The sequence below is a fragment of the Myodes glareolus genome, chromosome 8 (assembly GCF_982192425.1).
Source record: "Myodes glareolus chromosome 8, mMyoGla1.1, whole genome shotgun sequence".
Lineage (NCBI taxonomy): Eukaryota > Metazoa > Chordata > Mammalia > Rodentia > Cricetidae > Myodes > Myodes glareolus.
In genome coordinates, this window is record NC_142033.1 from 88,713,375 (window position 1) to 88,722,138 (window position 8,764).

Consider the following 8,764-nt stretch of genomic DNA (forward strand, 5'->3'; position numbering starts at 1 on the left):
ATAGACTGAGTGCCATTAGCAAATGGTCCATGTAACCCAGACATCTCCCCCAACCCCTCAGACTGAGATCCTAACCTCCTCAGCTCTGTATACATGCAGAGGTAGGCTCATATCTTACCAGGTTCTAAGAAAGAAATATTAATTCTAAACATTGGTAGATTGTGAAGATCAGGGAGACTTCCTGGGTGGCAAACAGCATTCATTAACCCCCATACCAGGCGCCTTGTTTTCCTTATGACCCTCCTCAGCTCTACCAAAACAGGATTCTCTTCCTATTCTTCCCACCTAGCAGTCAAATCCTCAGCTACTCCCTCCACCTCCTCCCTCTCCCTGTCCTCCTCTTCCTCCTTCTAGAGTAGCCTCAAGATCTTTAGTTCCTTTCCCATGGACCACACCGGAAACCTCAATTGTTTCCCAACTTAGACTCTACACTTGCACGGCCTAACTCTAACTTTCTTTGTTCTTAGCCAGTACAGTACCCTACAGCAACCCTACAGCAAACAAACAGATCTGCCTTCGTTAGAAGAAGTTGTTTGAGAAGGTTCTTCAGTATTTGGGGCCCCATAATAGTAATTAAAGTCTTTTTTTTCTGCATTGCACACAGGAAACCCTCCAGAGGGAACTGCCCTTATTTCAAGCATGTGTGAACCTTTGTCCTCTGGGTATATCATAGCTATTGTCATCTTGAAACCAGAACAACTAGATTTACCCAAACCAAACTGTCACAAGACCGAGTCCACTACACTGCCCTGGAAAGGTGAGAGGGTCCACAAGGTCCTCCCTGAGGCTAGACACATGGGTAACAACGGCTGAGGGTGGGATGTAGCGGCTCACAAGTAGCCCATGCTCCTGTAAGCTAACAAGCTAGACTAACATGGAATCATTTCTCTGATCTGCTGTTACCATCTTTATTGGTGAAGAACGGAAACAGACTCCCAGGACACAGCATGCCAACACCATCCATTCTGCTCTTCCCAGGAGGTCTTGACTGAGTAGCCACTGCTCTAAGGACTGGGAGGGTAGCACTGAACGGAAGAGTGGAACACTTGCCAGCACGGGTCAAATACCAGGAAGGGAGATTCCGAGCTGTGGAAGACTCCAAGGTCCTTTGTCTGAAGAACTAAAGGTAATTTTATTTTTAGAATGAGATGATTTTCTTCTCCCAAGTTTCAGATTTTTATATTCCTTATGTCCATCATATTCTATATGAAATGAGTTTAAGCCGTCCATGTTGTACATTCCAAGCATTCTGTACAGAGAAGTAAACCACTTGCACTTTATTATTCTCTTTCTTCCCATTTCTAGTGTGGGGTGGGAATAGCAGGCAATTTAGTTTAGTTTCGGTTTGTTTTTAAAGGATCTTTCTACTTTGTCTTCAGAATTATTCTGATGGCGTAGTACTTGGAAGCACATGATAAAACTGTAACGGGGGTGATGGCAAAGGGGAAGGGAGACCCTCTGAGAAGTCAGAGGATGTTCATAAGCCCAACAGAGGTAGCCCTGCCTGCCCCGGGTCCCTGATTGGTGGAACCACACACAAGGAGGTACAGAGACTGCTCACAGCCACAAGGGAAGAAGTCCTTCTATTGAGATCTGTAGATTTTTATTGAGTAGACAAGCCCTCTGGCATGCCCATTCCCCTTTAAGAAAGGACTTATGCTTAGTTCTCTGCTGGATAGATTTGGGATGGGTGGGTTGAGGGTGGAAGACACTGCTCCTGCACCATTGATAGCCACTTCCTGACTTTTAGTTAAGAAGAAATAAAACTCTGTAGGTTTGGCTGGGTCCACGGATAGCCAGTGAAGCCGTATACTTCCTAGACATTCCTGAAGCTGAGAGTGACCATGTGGTTACATTCTATGGAAGGTGGGTAAGTAGGTATCATCCATGTCAGTTCCGGAGAGGATAGCGGACACACATGCACACGCTCCTCGCCTGGCTTCATTCCCTCCTCACCTCCTTTTATTGGGTATGGTCCCAAAGGAGCACTGATGGATCCAAACAAGGAGGCCAGAGGTTGAGGATGCAGTGGTACCCTGGCAAGACCTATACCTCCAGCAGTTGTATCAGAGAGATACAGATTTCTATCACAGTTAGTCTGCCAGACAGAGGAATCCCTTTGACACAGCAGTTTAGCCCAAACCCTAAGCAACATGAGAAAGACAGTAGTATTACCATCCTTACCATTTAACCCAGGAAAACTAATTGTCCATCTGAGCATGCGCTTGGAAGCAGGGCTGCTGGTGAGAAAGGGATATCTCAGTGTCTGGACTCTGCATTAAGGATCCAGGTCTCTTCTCCCTTGGACACAAACTCCCATTCAAGGCTTCTACACACAGCTTTACGTAGTTCATGTTATGTAGCCGCTGACAACAGTTACTTTCTAGGCCAGTGGAGCAAAGGCCCTTGATGGTGTTAAGAAGGGCTAAGATCCTAGAAGGTCGAGCATGGGTTCTTAGACATTAACAAAAACAACTCTGACTGTTGCTTTCAGTCCCGAATTTCTGAAATCGGATGCTCCTTGAGCCACTGAGCTGGCTTACTGTCCTATCATGTCTCCTACAGAGAGGAGAGATTATTTTCCAGACTGTAGTTTCTCAGCAGCCATTTCCCATCAGATAAGGAGGGCAGCGAGAGGGACTCTGGGGAACGGCCCTTCTGTTGTGGGGAACTAGAAAACAGAACTGGCAGGCTTTGTTACTGAGATGGGTCCAGAGGCTTTAGTCAGATGCCTGCCTGCACACCGTTCTGGCAGAAGAACCACTTAAGTTGGCTCAGTTGTATGTAAGGTTTGGAAGAATGGGACAGATACTAGAAAGATATTTTTCTGAACTCTGGGGGCAAGAAATGGAGTGGAAGAGTGGGTAGATCCAGAAGGAGCCAGACACAATGAGTGGTCTAGGTCCACTGTGGTCCATGGGACCATATCAGCGAGATGACTGGCCACCCCCATTCTGCTCTTTGGCATCTGTCTGACTCAACTGCTCCCACCGGAAAAGCCACTGGATTTTGTCTCCTATCAGCTAGTAGACTCTCACTCTGCAAATGCCTAGTTCTTCTCAACGAAGACTGGCATCACAGGCAATTCCCAGGGAAAGAGACTGCAGAAACCAAGAATCCCCAAAGAAGACCTGCATCTGTGATCCAGCTACCCCACTAGAGGGTACACCCAAGGGGAATCGTAAGTCAGCCCACCACAGAGACACACACACGTTTACAGCAATGCCATTCACGACAGACGGATACAGAACCAGCCTAGGTCCAGTCAGCAGATGAATGAAGGAAACGTGCTAGACACACACAATGGGAAAGAATTCAGCCAAAAAAAGAAAAGAAAACAATTATATGTATATGTTACAGGAAAAATGGACGAAACTGGGAATCATTGTGTGGAGTAAAATAAGCTGGACTCCAAAGGACAAATATCACATCTTCTCTGATATGTGAACTCAAAATTACGAATATGTCATATGGAAGTAGAATAGGACATTTGAAGAGAGAAGGGTATAAGTAGAAGGGGTGAGAGAAAAGGGGGTTAATAGGTTAATAGAGTGGTAGATACAAGCAAAGTACAATGTACGAATGTAGATGCATGAAAAGGTCACAGTGAAACCCAGGGCTTGGTACACTGGTTTGAAATTGTGTTGGATGATTGGGATTCAGCACAGATGTCCAGAGGTTTTTGGGTGGAGACAACTGCATCCTGAACACTTTCCTGGTTCTGTAATAAATCCCTTTAGCCAAGGTCATCTAAGCAAAGAGATCTTAATTTATCTGTTTACTTATGCGTTCAAACATTCGATAAACATTTATGAGCACTTTGTGCTCTGGACTAGGAAAACAAACTTGAATAAAAAAGGACCTTTTTTCCCTTCAGAATCAGGCAAACACATTAACAGTTACTTCCCAGAGCTTCAATATTTGAAAAAAAATCAGGGGAGGAAGGTCATATATACCTCAAAAGGGGAATTTAAAAATAACTAGCTAAAAGGGGGTCTTGAACGGCTCTAATGCAAGCTGATGTTTAAACCGAACATAAGCTCATTTACATAAGTAAATGTATTTGCACAGAACACATAGAAATCTCTTAAAGTGGTTAGCCAACAGCAGGGCTCATCGCACCCTTCAGTAAGATCCCTCACTTCAGAGGGATCTGCCACGCCACCTACAATGCCACTGCTGCCAAGAACCTCCAAGGCCAGTTTTTAGTCCTCTTGCCCATTCAATGCTGTTTAATCAACAGTATATGAGTAAGACATACACCACCAGTTAAGGGTGTCGACACAGCATTTTTCTGGTGCATCACAGAGCAGTCCAGACGCATTCCTTTTGCCAGTTGCCAGTGGAACGAATCCAGCCCGGCCCCAGCATGACATTAAAAGGAGATTTCTTGTGGCTTGCTTTTCTTTTGCTTCCCCTCAGCTTCATCTGTTCACTGAGAGTGCTAAAGAAATTACACTTTTCTTTTTAGCCGAACGACTACGACTACCACTTCCAACGACTTGATATGTATAACTTGTCTGGTCACACAATGGTTTCTTTTTTTTTTCTTTAACTTTATTTTTGTGTGTGTTGGATTTGTTTTTTCACGCCAACATCTTAGTTATAGGGTAACTTCACTCTATCGAAACACAAAGCTGCTTGGCACCACTGTGTATTACGATTTGAGCAAGGGACAGTGTTCAAGCAGTGACTCTGTCTATAATTGTAGAGGAGGATGGTTGTGCCACATTGCCACAGACGATTGGTACCTGCGAAATCTCCAGCGAGAGAAACCTACACATTCACAGAAATTTTAATATCCTTATACTTAACAACAACCTACAAATTGATTGATGCAAGCCTACATCACAAAAAAAGAATCTCAGAAAATGTGTACGTGGGTGTGCTTGCTCCAGAACAGAAGACAGTTGAGCCAGATCACGGCAAAGGCAGGACTGAGTTAGACACCAGGCGAAGGCATAGAGCGGGGTTTCTCAAACCTTTGCTACCAGTCACCCCTTTTTTTCCCTTGAGGAATTTTTATGCAACCCTGGATCTATAAGCATATTAGTTAAGTATGTAAGTCAAACATTTATTAATAATATGTCATAAAATAGTTTGTTCTGAAACAATTATTTGGTATACATATTTTATCATTTATTAGAGATTACAGAAAATTAAAATACTAATGAGATAGATTACTTATTTTTACACAAGGAATTAAAATCTCAGCTGGATATTTGATACCGTGGGATAGAGAACACAGCCTCAACATTTTTCAGAGTTGGTCATTATTTAGCTGTTAGAATCATCAGGGCTGAGAATGTCCTTTCAGTCCGTAGTACAAAATAGCACAAGTACCTGAGACCAGTTCTGAAACTCTCTCCCAATCCCAAACCAAAATTCACTGACCCTTTTTTTTTTTTAATGAAACTCAAGTCAGCAAATCAAATAGCATATTTAAAAATCAAATATTCTAGCCCAGTATAATCCAAAGGCATTCTAATTTAATACTTACATGCTGAGTAGGAAAATATTAAAAGCTTTGTTTTACATAATTAAACCATTATGTTTCTGTAAGAGCATAAAAGTTTGTATGGACGATAAAGACACTGGAATGTCTGTGTGATAGACAACACTCTCAGATCGTCGCTGTAGTGGTCAGGCAACGTTTGCTGGTATTACGTGGCATGACACAGTGCCTAATGTGAAAGGGCCATGTTGTGTGTTCAGAACCAAGACAGTGGTGAAGTCATGTTTTGCCACACAGATGAGAACTGCCAGAAACACTCTGGATTCATTACACACTTGATTTTGAGTTAATGGTTGATCACTGAGCATTTAGAAACATCATTGTTGCCAAAGTCTCTGTCATCCTCACATGCACAACGTCCTCCCGAGTCTTGATCCAGTTTCAGAAGCTGTGGTGTAGAGGCAGAGACGTCACAGCACAATCAGCTCTTATTACAGGATGGTCCATGAAAATTAAAGAAAACTCGTGCCTTCTTAAAGCTGAGGCAGGAAGAGCGAACATTACCCAGCTGCCCTAAAAAGAAAGAAGCTCCGTCCACCAGAGATGTCGTCCGTGCAGTCGGGCCCAGCTGGGCTGTCTCAGCATCTACTTCATGACAGGCAGTGGGATGCCACCAAGGCACTTGACACAGGACAGTTATCTCCACAGGCTTCCCTTCTGCCTGTCATCTTCCCCAAACACCCAAAGGTCAGAGGTCAGGGGTAATGGTCCCCATCCTTAGCCCCAGCAGTTACTGGGGAGGCAGACAGGTGGCTGAGGTCAGCCTGATCAACACAGCGAGTTCTAGGTCAGCCTGGTCTACATAGTGAGTTCCGGTCCAGCCAAGGCTATGGAGTGACATCCTGTCCCCCCCCCCAAAAAAAAATCCATAATGCACTTAGCCATCCTGCTTATCACCTTCCAGTACAACAGGCTACGTGGTGGCCCTCTTAAAAAGATCACCTATCCATCCCCAGTTCAACTTAAAACACACATTAAAGAAAAGCTTACAAGCCCAAATGTTGTTGATTTCTCACAAAAAAAAATTATACAACTGATAGCTCAATTAGGAAGGATTCCCCCAATAATTGATAAGAACAACAAAACGCAATACGATAGCCCTGAAAAACCCACGACTTCTTTCCTATGCTTCTTTCTTGTTTATAGGCCACCATCGCTGACTCCGAATCATGTTTCTAAAACAAAGATCTCTCAGAGCGGAGCATCTCTCTTCTCTATGCACCTGTGCAGGATGCAGAGAAGAACGGAGCAGCAGGGTAATGGCCTCTTTATCCTGCCCCCTTTCCCAAGACAGTGTAGTGACCTGGATGTAAGAGGGAGGGAAGAGAGGCCCCCTTTCAGTATTTCTTCTTTCTCTCTGTCTTTTCCTCCCTCATACCTTCAAGGACCTCCCTTAGAATGAACATGGAAGTCGTCATTTGGTGAGGAATTTGCATGTGGATTGGCAGCCAGTGTAGCAGCTCCCAGATTAGAGCCATCCCGCTGCACACTAAAAGGGCACAAAGAGCTAGAAGTGCATTTCCATCTGCCCTTCCTTTCCAGTCAGTGCATTCCCAGCCACGGCTATTGATGAGCACTTGGAACAATACCAAGACGCAGTGTAAGATCAATCCTGCTGTTTACTTCGTGGAGCTAAAGGAACAAAGAACAGAAGAAAGGCCTTAAACCCGGCCCTTGCAGAGGAGCGGAATGAAGGGTGAAAAGTGGTCCGCTGGGCAGTTGCACAGAGTAAATGTATTTGGAGACGCAGCAGTCCCGACTGAGATTTAAAAAAAAAAAAAAAACAGTGATGATTTGTATTTTGGGCTGTATCTTCAGGGGATAAAAGCACTTCAAGCAGATAGCGTTGGAGGCAAACTCGAAACATTGCTGCAGAGGGCTGTGTTCCTTGCCAAGGAGAGGATAAAAAACTCCCTAATTGCTGAGGAGTGTTAAGTATCTGATTGTCCATGCCTCCCTCTTCCCATGGGGAGGCAACTCAACCAGCCCCTCCTTCTATCTTCTCAGGCCCATACTCCCCAACAGTTGGCCCGGGCCTGGTATCAACAAAGCAACAGGATGCTGGGTCTTACTTGGATAAGACCCAGGAACTGTAATTTGTGGGATTGCTTCACTTTAAGCCTTTTTAAAGTTGTTTCAAATGGGGAGCCCAGAAATTTCCTTGCTGCCAAAATAAAAGAGAGGATATGTCGGGATAGAAACAGAAAGCATGAGAGAACAGAGGCAGAAACAATACATAAATGCAAATGTTTCTAGAAAGAGAAGCCAGAGGGATGCAGCCACTACAGCAAGGGAGGAATTCATTTTCTGCATGAAAAGCAGGCATAACATACCCGCTTCCCCTTTTGGTAAAACCACGTGGCACTGGCCCTCAGAAACGATGGGGTGATCCAGGCGAAGGAAGGAGGGAAGGAAATTCAGGAGGCACACTGGCCAGAATGGACACATCTCCTCAGTTCAACAACAGTGAGAGTCAGCTTGCACAACTCAGAGACTAGCTACTTCAGCTTTTAGCAAGGCAGAGCACCAGACCCCCAACCCACACCGATGGCAATGACTCAGGAGGGGACCTAGGAAACACTTGTGCTACTAAGCAGAGAGAGAGTCCTTTGAGTCTCCCTTAGTAAATGGCCCTAGCTCCTTTAGCAAACTATACCATCCTGAGTTAGATAAGTCTCATCGTGGTATCCTCCATCAGACCCTAACATGTCCCTCAGGCATGTCAGGCCCTTTAGGCAAGCTAACAAGGATGACATATAATTTGGTCCTTGTTGTTGCTGTCTGTGTATTTGTGTGCTCTGTCTCACCCTTAAATACCCATTTCTTTGAAAACAGGCGCCTCCATTCAGTCTTTGCAACTGTTCCATGACCAGGCCAGCATCCATGCTCAGTAATTGCTGGAAAACTGATTCGAGTACTGAGTCTCCTGCTCTGGAGAGAGCTGCCCTGAGAGCCATATTGGGTGGAGCATTTGCTGTGGAGAAATAGCAACATTTTGTTACTCAGACAAAAGGACAGAACATCCTCAACTAAACAATCAAGGTCTTGGCCACATAGTGGCTGAGTTTGCCACATCCGCAAAGCAGGTGTGAGAAATTAACTACGGACTCACAGGAAAAGGAAGTCCACGATACAGTAGGAATGATACAGAAAGTTTGTACCCACAGACTACAGACATGCTCTGTGCCATAACTCAGTATTGACATAGAAAGCTAAAAGAAATAAACCAGCCCGAGACAGTGTCTATAT

The 8,764-nt window shown here is 44.6% G+C and overlaps 1 long non-coding RNA gene across 1 annotated transcript; it reads left to right on the top strand.

Moving 5' to 3' along the window:
- The first annotated feature begins 617 nt into the window (after window positions 1-617).
- Window positions 618-7,607, top strand: LOC125401263 (uncharacterized). Its single transcript, XR_007232292.3, has 4 exons — window positions 618-757; window positions 921-1,126; window positions 6,662-6,771; window positions 7,058-7,607. It is a non-coding gene; the product is annotated as an uncharacterized LOC125401263 (long non-coding RNA).
- Window positions 7,608-8,764: the final 1,157 nt, after the last annotated feature.